This window comes from Ovis aries, chromosome 3 (genome assembly GCF_016772045.2).
Source record: "Ovis aries strain OAR_USU_Benz2616 breed Rambouillet chromosome 3, ARS-UI_Ramb_v3.0, whole genome shotgun sequence".
NCBI lineage: Eukaryota > Metazoa > Chordata > Mammalia > Artiodactyla > Bovidae > Ovis > Ovis aries.
In genome coordinates, this window is record NC_056056.1 from 140,853,313 (window position 1) to 140,864,647 (window position 11,335).

The 11,335-nt window shown below is 38.9% G+C and overlaps 1 long non-coding RNA gene across 1 annotated transcript in view; it reads left to right on the top strand.

The window, feature by feature from the left end:
• Window positions 1–3,795, top strand: part of LOC132659441 (uncharacterized) — a 31,455-nt gene extending 27,660 nt beyond the window's left edge. Inside the window, exon 2 of the long non-coding RNA XR_009599918.1 lies at window positions 827–3,795. This is a non-coding gene — a long non-coding RNA (uncharacterized LOC132659441). The remainder of the gene's footprint in view (window positions 1–826) is intronic.
• The last annotated feature ends 7,540 nt before the right edge of the window (window positions 3,796–11,335 follow it).

Below are 11,335 nucleotides of genomic sequence, written 5' to 3' on the forward strand. Positions count from 1 at the left end.
CATGACTGAGCGACCAGCACTTGCAGAGAGAGAGGCTCAATGCTTCGGGGCTCCCTCCACACAATTCCACATTGCCTGGACTCTTTCAGAGGAAATACTTGTTCTGTCTTATCTTTCTTTAAGGTTGGCCAGCTGGGAGCCAGCCATCTCAACTTTTTGAAGAGAAGCAGGATCTGGAAAAATTTAGAACTAAAACTGTAATTCATTTTGCTGTCTTGAGTCCTTGGTAGATTTTCAAATAGAAGACTTATGATGATTCACTTTTGAAAACTGAATCAATGTAAAGATATATTCATTTTAAAAACAATGTGACTGAGAAATAGTGGTTTTTATTTATTTTTTAAGGATAATCTTCTTCCCCACCCCCAGGCCTAGTAGAGCTAGAGAAGTGCTTTGAGAAAGTACTGGTTGCCCTTAGCTACAGATGGCCCATTATATGGTTGTGGTAAAGTCAACTTGTCATTATAGTTTTGAGGCATTCTAAATTGTTTTCTGTTGGAATACAAGAAATTAGTATTCTTCATTTTTTCCTTCACTGTTTTCCCCTCTTAAGTGTGATCATGACACTCCCTGTTACTAACCCATCTGTTGAATGGTGTTTGCTTTGAGGATTAATGAGTTAACATATGTAAAAGCTCTGGATTATTACCTGGCCAATACTCAGCCTTCAGTAAACTTTAGCTACTATGAATTATTATGGGGGTAGGCATCTTCTAACATGACTTCCATTTGTCTTCACCTCCTGGTTTTCATGCTCTATGTAACCCTCTCCACTTGACTATGAGTGGGCTTAGTGACTTGCTTCTTTTTCTTTGTTTATTTTTAGCTTTTCATTTTGCACTGGACTATGGGGTCCAATGGTCATGTATGGATATGAGAGTTGGACTATAAAGAAAGCTGAGCACCAAAGAATTGATCCTTTTGAACTGTGGTGTTGGAGAAGACTCTTGAGAGTCCCTTGGACTGCAAGGAGATCCAACTGTTCATCCTAAAGGAAATCAGTCCTGAAAATTCACTGGAAGGACTGATGCTGAAACTGAAACTCCAACACTTTGGCCACCTAACGAAAAGAACTGACTCATTGGAAAAGACCCTGGTTTGCTAGCCCAAGTTAGATCGTTCTGGTTGCGTGTTGGGCGTTCCTGCCTGATTCTTACAAAGCACTGCAGCCCGCGCCTCCTGCGCTTCCCTGCCCTGCCCCCACTAGCTTATGGCAGATGCAGGCGTCTGTGCTGCTTTTCTGCTGGGGGAGTTATTGTTGGGCTCGTAATCTGTTGGTTTTAATTATTTATTTATTTTTCCCTTCCTGTTATGTTGCCCTCTGTGTTTCCAAGGCTCGCCACAGACTCGGCAGGGAGAGTACAGCCACTATGGTGAACAGTGTGGAGATTCCTTAAAAAATTGCAAATAGAACTACCTTATGACCCAGCAATCCCACTGCTGGGCATACACACCGGGGAAACCAGAATTGAAAGAGACACATGTACCCCAATGTTCATCGCAGCACTGTTTATAATAGCCAGGACATGGAAACAACCTAGATGTCCATCAGCAGATGAATGGATAAGAAAGCTGTGGTACATATACACAATGGAGTATTACTCAGCCGTTAAAAAGAATTCATTTGAATCAGTTCTGATGAGATGGATGAAACTGGAGCCGATTATACAGAGTGAAGTAAGTCAGAAAGAAAAACACCAATACAGTATACTAACACATATATATAGAATTTAGAAAGATGGCAATGACGACCCTGTATGCAAGACAGCAAAAAAGACACAGATGTGTATAACGGACTTTTGGACTCAGAGGGAGAGGGAGAGGGTGGGATGATTTGGGAGAATGGCATTGAAACATGTATACTATAATGTAAGAATCGAATCGCCAGTCTGTGTCTGACGCAGGATACAGCATGCTTGGGGCTGGTGCATGGGGATGACCCAGAGAGATGTTATGGGGAGGGAGGTGGGAGGGGGGTTCATGTTTGGGAACCAAAAAAAAAAATGTTTTCAGAAAAAAAAAGAAAAAAAAAAAGGAAAAGACCCTGATGCTGGGCAAGATTGAAGGCAGGAGAAGAAGGGGACAACAGAGGATGAGATGGTTGGATAACATCACCAACTTGATGGACATGAGTTTGAGCAAGCTCTGGGAACTGGTGATGGACGGGGAAGCCTGGCATGCTCCAGTACATGGGGTCGCAAAGAGTGGGACACAACCGAGCAACTGAACTGAACTAATGGGGTCCACAAAGGGTCAGACACAACTGAGACACACACACACTCAGAGCCAATTAACAGTGTTGAGATGGTTTCAGGTGAACAGTGAACAGACTCAGCCAAACACATACATGTATCCATTCTCGTCCCATAGAATCTGGCAAAAGTGATAGGATGTCGCTTCTGTGATGACATTCTGCTATATGGTGACTTCCTCTTTGCTGGATCACTGTTGTCTTCCAAGCTTGTATACTTTGCAAACTGCCATGTTGACACAGAATTAGGATAACTTTCATCCAACACCTTGCAAGAATCTGAATCCTGTCAACAACTATGTGAGTGAGCTTGGATGTGGGTCCTTCCCTGCTTGAGCCTTGAAATGACTACAGCCCCAGATGACACTTTGACTTCACTTTGGAAATGACACTGAAACAAGATCTAGTGAAATTGTACCCAGATTCCTAATACATATACACTGGGATGTCTTAAGCCCATAAATTCTGGGGTAATTTGTTATATGCGTGCATGCTCAGTTGCTCAGTATTCTTGTGTAAAGAATCCCATGGACAGAGGAGCCTGGCAGGCTACAGTCCACAGGGCACAAACTCACATGGGGAAATGTGGTCAAGAAGGGTTTGTTTTGCTTACCTTACATAAACCCAAATGTCAAGGAAATGAACATAATCAAGCTGGTGCAAATGATTTTCAATGCTTGATTTGGATATTTTGAGTATGTCAGCCATTTCCCTGGGTATAGCATTAATTATTCTCAATTAATGTCTTGATTTGATCAATATCAACTTCAACTGGTCTACCCAACCGGGGAGCGATTGGTTATTTAGATTTGTCGTCCAGCGATAAATCTCCAGCATGAAACCTTGCAAACCACTTTTGACGTATTCAATCAGTCATAGAACCTTCTCCATACACTGAACATAGCATTTTTTTTTTTGCATTTCAGTTGCATTTTTACCTTTTTTTGAAATAATAAAGCACAATTTGTCAAAAACATTGTCTTTTCTTTCCATCTTTAATATTAAAATGCTTACACAAGAATTCACCAATTTTGATAAGTTTTGTTTTCAATGCATGCTGATATGACAGCTGTCACAATACAACCTAACAATTTGTTTTAAATGAAATTAAAGACAACTAAGTGCTACTAGGGAGCTTCCCAGGTGGCACTAGTGGTAAAGAACCTGATTGCCAATGCAAGAGATGAGTGTTTGATCCCTGGGTTGGGAAGATGCCCTGGAGGAGGGCACGGCAACCCACTCCAGTATTCTAGCCTGCAGAATCCCATGGACAGAGGAGCCTGGTGGGCTACAGTCCATAGGGTTGCAAAAAGTTAGACACGACTGAAGCGATTTAACAGGCAAGAAAGTGCTACTAGAGCCAGCTTATGGAGAAAACTGAACTAACTTTTTGGCCAACCCAATACATGTAAAGACCCTGGCATGCAGTAAGTGCTATATCTGTTGGATATTATTATTTTTATGAAGAAAAAATGAGGACATAGACTTTCACTGTTAGCATTAGCCGTCAATTCTGGTTTCCTATTAAAGTCTTTTGCAGACTGTAATGCCTCCTGGTTTTAGTTTATAAGTACATTCAGCTCAATACCGCAGGGAGAGACAAACAGAAGGAATAATGGTTTCTACATTATTTCATGAGGAGGAATTGGAAGTCTTTTCAAATGAGTCTCCTTCACGGTAAGGAGTTGGTTTAAGTCTCTGAAAGAGAAGTGAAATTCCTTGCTACCTTGTCTGTATCCCCAGACACTACAGATTACTTAGATGGATTACAGTAGACAGGAGACTGTATCCTTAGTTTACACACAGTTCTTTTTGTGGCAGGTTCAGTGTAGGCCTAAAATTAAATGCTGAATCAAAAAGAAGCCTGAAAAGTCATGAAGTCCTAGTAGTGCAAGAAAGAACTGGGCAGAGGCAGAGTCTAAAGAAATAATTTCAATGCATAAGAAATTAAATCTTGAGGTAATATAAGATCAAACAAAATGAACTTGAGAACAAAGAGGTCATTTATTGAAACAAGAATTGAGTGTCAAAGACCTGTAACATTCACAAGTGTTACATTTGCACAGCAATCACTGTTTGCACACAAACACTCATCTCTTCAGAGTTTACCAAATGTTTTTGCACATATACCTTAGATCCTCAAACAACTAGGGAAGACAGCACTAATGTGTTATCGCTTTGAGAGAGGTTAAGCTTCTTAATCTCTCTCATAAAAGCCCAGAGAGGTTAAGTTTCTTATTTGAGGTCACACAGCCACTAAGTGGGATGAGATTCAAAACTTTCTGATCTTTGTGATAGGACATTCGATCTGCCATAGCTGTTAGGTTATTTTGATCAGTTTCCATGTCATTCTGGATAGACTTATTTAGGTCTTGACGTTCCTGGCTAGGAATATATTCTACCTGAACAGGGCATGGCAGATACCATGCAACTGAGCTGGGATTTTGACCTCCAAATTCCAAGTCAGTTTATTTTAATTTAGTTAAGAAACCCTGATTTTTATTCCATACTATTCCTGCTCAGCAACTATTTGTGACACTCTCCCAAATTCCCTAAAATCTTTTGATTACAATTATTAAGAAAATGTTAAGTTACATGGGCATTCAAAATGATTCCCTATTTAAAAATGACCCTGCACTACCCACATGTGATATTTTCATAATATTTTACAGTATGATCATGGAGATAATTTCAATACAGAAACGCTATATGGTATAATGAAAAAAGTGGCCCTGGATTATGCTTTTAAAAAACTGTGCCCATCATACAGTGTTTAATACAAAGATCTTACTCTAACTTTAAATTTGTTTTGAAACAATTTGTAGAAATGTCAGTTTTATCTGCCTTTGCCAAATGTGAATCAGTAATCTTCATAAATGATCCATTTGAATCAAATATAAACAATGTACTTGGGACCCAGAGCCTTCCCTAGTAACCATTATTGAGAAAAAGGTATGATGTTGCTGTGTCCACATTGAGAAAGCTTCCTTTCCCCTTCACATTCCGTGCCTTCCTGATATAATTGACTGTTTCACACTGGGACCTTCCGTTCAGACCCGCCATCCTCAGGAATGGCTTCAGAATCCTAGATCTTTCCGTTACTCACCTGATGCCCTGAGTGCCTGTTGCTATTAGGTCCTCTGTAGATATGGTGAAACCAGATACAAACTTTTTTTTTTTTTTTCATTTACTGAACAGCTATTTACTGTCCTCTTGGAGCTTATATTCTGAAGAGAGAGACAGTCAACAAAAAAGATAACAAGCTATTGAGGTAAAATGTATATAGTGGGAAGTGCTAAAGATTTTTAAAAATCAGGAAAAGGATTTTTAAAGGGAGGTATTTTACCTGTGGGTCAAGGAAAGACCATGTCCTCTCAAGGTCAAGCAAGAGGCCAAGGCCACGGAGGAAGAGGAAGGGGTTCACTAAGTCACATGGTGTGGACCACTGCCCCAAAGCACTCACAGCTGATTGCTTCATTGAGGAGGAGAAAGATGACTTATTTTAGCATTTTCCACCTGCCAACCTACGGTCAAAGTTCAAAGATCTTTGGCTACAAGTATCACGGCACAAAGCCAAGGTGCCTTCTGTATCTACTGAGTCTGGGGAAGAAGTCAAGGGGGAGGAAACAGAAATCTCAATTTGTTTTTACATGATGATAAAGATGAAGATGAGTCTTGTTCATGGTGAAGATGAAATCTGATATGAGCTGTATAATTTTTAAGAATATTGTTTAGAAGAGCAACTTTTAAAAGTTATTTAAAGAAGTCCATGAGCCAAAATTTTTTTTTTAATTTTCTTTTGAACACAGTAGGTTTAAGCACAGCAAGTTTACTATTTAAATACATCTCATAACTGTTCATGATATTAAAGCACAAATGCCTAGAGACTTTTACACAGTTGTGAAGATCCACAGGAATGACATGGATAATCTCTAGAACCTTATTTTCCACACCACCTATTTTTGTTGCTATTGGTGTTGGATTATGAGGTTAATGACAGGGTGTTCAGAAATTTTATTTTGGATTATAAAATTTCATTAAATGTGAAAACTGACTGGAATCTCTTAACTCACAGCTATCATGGATGGGTCATTAGACAGTAGAGTTACTTGTAATTAAAATACACTTTTGCTTTCAATAGTTGTCTTGAAGAAAAGTAAATTTAATTTTTTTTATTGAGGAGTAGCCCGACTTGTATCCAGTCTAAATTTTGGAGGGATTTAATATGCAGCAGTAAGTACTGCTGCTGCTGCTAACTCGCATCAGTCATGTCCGACTCCGTGCGACCCCATAGACAGCAGCCCACCAGGTTCCCCCGTCCCTGGGATTCTCCAGGCAAGAACACTGGAGTGGGTTGCCATTTCCTTCTCCAATGCATGAAAGTGAAAGTGAAGTCGCTCAGTCCTGTCTGACTCTTAGCGACCGCATGAACTGCAGCCCACCAGGCTCCTCCATCCATGGGATTTTCCAGGCAAGAGTACTGGAGTGGGTCGCCAGTGCCTTCTCTGGCAGTAAGTACTATTTTAGTGTAAATCATAACTGTTCTTCAATGCTATAAGTTAGGCTCTGTGATATTTCCATTCTGTCATCATATTAATTCTCCTGGACTTCTGCTATTGGGTTTTAGTTTGCTTTGAAATTATTGAGCTTTAGTTCAGTTGGTTCTTTTTTCTTTTTTTAACTTCCTCAGGCTGTAAAAGGCTTTCACTTGTTGCCCCTTTTCATTCCCATTTTCTTTCTCCTACCTTTTTATTAATAGCCTGACTTAGCCATTATTGAGACAAGTGATTCTTTGGGGCCACCAAAAGTCAGTCCCCAACAAAAAGTTTAAACCAGCACCTTGATAAATAAGTCATATTTGGATGAGAATGATGCAAGGATTAGTGGGGAGAGAGAGTCGCCAGCTTTTTTTTTTTAAGCTTCACTTCAGTTAATAGTTATGCAGAAGTGTTTAAAAGTGTCTGAAATTCTTTTTCTAAATTTAAACCATGATGGTGAGGTGACAGGGTTAGGTTGGGGGTGGGATAGGGCAATAATGGCTTGACTTTGATCAGATGACCTTACATTTTCATCATTTTGTAGCTTGTTGCTATTCATGAACATATGCATCCTTCCGTAGACAGTTCCTTCACTGTGTGCATTTTTACTGCACACTGTATAGAATATATCTTTACTGTACACTATACATTTTATCTGTTAGGTAAAATATATCTGTAAATTTGTGTCCTTGTGTTCTGAATATTAGATGGAAAAGCAGAAGAGCAGTACTACACTGTATTGGCATCTGGGGAAATAAAATGATTAATGTACATAGGATGTCACTTTTTCAAGGATACAATCATTTATGTTTTTATAAATACATGTGGTGTGAAAATTTGAAACCTCCTGTTGACTTCAGAAGTTTCTTGGTGATCACCATGTCAAGGATTTTGTTTTCTGAGTTTAAGACTGTTTCTCACTATATTAACTATTCACTCAAAACGTAAAACTATTAAGTTTTAAGAAACTTCAAACCACCAAGACTCTAGATTTACTTGGCAGCAAGAAGTTCAGTTCAGTTCAGTTCAGTTACTCAGTCGTGTCTGACTCTTTGCGACCCCATGGATTGCAGCACGCCAGGCCTCCCTGTCCATCACCAACTCCCGGAGCTTACTCAAGCTTATGTCCATTGAGTTGGTGATGCCATCCAACTGTCTCATCCTCTGTTGTCCCCTTCTCCTCCCACCTTCAATCATTCACAGCATCAGTGTCTTTTCCAATGAGTCAGTTCTTCACATGAGGTAAGCAGCCAGAATCTTCAGGAGTGACTTGAGGTACCCAAGCCTGGTGATGTGTACAAGGAAAGCGCAGTTTCTTCTTTGAATCACTGCACCCTATCCGGGCAGGACAAGCAGCCCAGTGGTCGTCAACTGTCCTGAAACATCTTGGCACTATTTGTCTTTCTTTAGTGTTGAATGTCCAGTTAGCTTTCGTTGCCTTTTTTTTTTTTTTTCAATTTTTGGTAGTGGAGCTGCAAGTGCTGGTTTGCTTCTCCTGGGAAAAGGACCTGGCAGTATTTATAATTCAGTTCAGTTCAGTTCAGTTGCTCAGTCGTGTCTGACTTTTTGCGACCCCATGTACTGCAGCACGCCAGGCCTCCCTGTCCAGCACCAACTCCTGAGGATTACCCAAACTCATGTTGACTGAGCCATTGATGTCATCCAACCATCTCATCCTGTTTTCCCCTTCTCCTCCTGCCTTCAATCTTACCCAGTATCAGGGTCTTTTCCAATAAGTCAGTTCTTGGCATCAGGTGGCCAAAGTATTGGAGTTTTAGCTTCAACATCAGTCCTTCCAATGAACATTCAGGACTGATCTCCTTTAGGATGGACTGGTTATTGGATCTCCTTGCAGTCCAAGGGACTCTCAAGAGTCTTCTGCAACACCACAGTTCAAAAGCATCAATTCTTCTTTGTTGCTCAACTTTCTTTATAGTCCAACTCTCATATCCATACATAACTACTGGAAAAACCATAGTTTTGACTAGACTGACCTTTGTTGGCAAAGTAATGTCTCTGCTTTTAATATGCTGTCTAGATTGGTCATAACTTTTCTTCCAAGGAGCAAGCATCTTTTAATTTCATGGCTGCAGTCACCATCTGCAGCGATTTTGGAGCCCCCAAAATATAAAGTCTGCCACTGTTTCCACTGTTTCCCCATCTATTTGCCATGAAGTGATGGGACCAGATGCCATGATCTTCGTTTTCTGAATGTTGAGCTTTCAGCCAACTTTTTCACTCTCCTCTTTCACTTTTATCAAGAGGCTCTTTAGTTCTTTAGCCATAAGGGTGGTGCATCTGCATATCTGAGGTTATAGATATTTCTCCCAGCAATCTTGATTCCAGCTTGTGCTTCCTCCAGCCCAGCATTTCTCATGATATACTCTGCATATAAGTTAAATAAGCAGGGTGACAATAAATACCCTTGACGTATTCATTTCCCGATTTGGAACCAGTCTGTTGTTCCATGTCCAATTCTAACTGTTGCTTCCTGACCTTCATACAGGTTTCTCAGGAGGCAGGTCAGGTGGTCTGGTATTCCCATCTCTTTAAACACTTAAATTTCACATTGTGAATACCTTTCCTCTTCTGCATGTTTTCCTGGAATGATCTGTCAAACCAGGATCATTTTTAAGTTTTCATGTAATTTTTCCTTCATAGTAATAAGGATTTCCTCTTCTAGGTTGTTACTATATTTTTGATAACACAAAGCTTATAAGAGAAGGAAAGCATCACAGTGGGATACCTAGAATAAGTAATCTTGCTCCATCTTCCTTTATCATCTTTAATGAAATTTTCTTGGTGTCTGTGGCTCAGTCAGTATATATTTTAAAAGATTCTTTATGATGAATATTTTGAGTCCTGACAGTTTAAACATGAGAGAGGGAATAAAGGATTTACATATTTTTGTACAATTTTTTTTCTTAAAGTGTATAATTTTGTAAACAGTTTTTTTTTGTATATTAAAAGTACTGAATAGGTTTCAATAAGAATTATTGTATTTTTGTATAGATTTAAATAAGAATTCTTGTATTTGGAAACTGAAAATTACAGTAAATTATTGGAGCTGTAAGAAAATTTTCAGGAGACTCACAGTTCAGCAGAATGGGATTCCTTTTCATACGATTTTTAAAATTGACCTCTTATTACACTCTCAGTACAGAGCAAATCAAGGATATATTTGACTTTTTAGTTCTTAGGGGAGTGGGGGTAAAAGAGAAGGATGTTAAAGTGAAGAATAAATAGACACTTTTTCCAGGAAGTTTTTAGGCCCTTTAAAACTTAGTTTTTGATACATCTTAAAGGACTAAAATACTTTTAAAATAGCCTTTCTAAGAATTCTAAACCATGTTTGACTCTCAAAAGTGAGTTCAAAATATGTGTTAAATATTTGAAAATTCAAGTTAAGGTTAACATAAACTAATTGAACATACAGTTTTTTCCTTTAGGACTGAGATCCCCAAACATTAGAATTTCTCTTAAATGCAAGTAAATATCATTTGTTTTCTTGGCATCTTCACTTACAGAAATAACAAATACCATATGAGGCAAATTCTGTTCCTTTTAACATGTATGACATCTTTCTAACTACCTGTTGAGCAATAACAGCCATCAACCTGGCTTGGTTAGTTTGGTTTGCTGCCTAGGCTTAAAAAGTTAACCCCAGGGAATGCAGAATTTCCCTCAATTTCTTCATGTTGTAACATTGAGAAAACATTGTCACTAGCTAAGGTGATAAATTGGGAAATGTCTGGTTATGGTGGAAGAAAAAAGCTCCATGATATGGATCATTATTTTAAAAAAAAGAGAAAAATCATGTGAAAAGGAACAGTGGTCCTCTTGATGTATAGTATGCCTGCAGTTTTTACAAAATTGTGAACTTGTATAATAGGATATATTGTTGCATTTCTAGCTGTTTATACATTTGAATTTATATATGTTATGTTTGCTTTATCAATTACAATCTGAATTTCTAAGAAGCATGTTGACTTTTGCAATAAAGATGCAACATGGAATGGTTCACAATTGGAAAAGAAAAAATATAAAAGGTACAAATTTAAAAGAATTTGGAAAATTTATGAACCATTCCAAAAATTATAACAATCACACACAAAAAAAGGAGTTTGTTTGAGAATTTTAGATTGGTGGGCTGGGAGAGCATCACTGAGAAGGCAATTCTTGAGTAAGAAGTAAGAAGAAAGGTTAAGCCATAGGACAAAAGTCACGTTATAGTGGAGGTCTGTAGAAGTTACTTCAGAAACAGACATGATGCTGGAGATGCAACCAACACCAATTGAACACATACTACATCCCAGGAAGTATTCCAAGCACTTTATTAGTAGGTTAATTCATTTAATAGTAACAATAATCCCATTTTAGTAAAGCAGTCACCTCCGAGAAAGCAGTTGACTTGAGGCTGGTTGGCAAGGGAAAGCAGAGAGGGCTGCACAGAGGTGACAACGTTCAAGTTGGCCCTAAGTGATGCGGATGAGTGTTGGCAGCGGGGAGCTACTGAATGCTGGAAGGTGGTAACAGAGAGATGTCT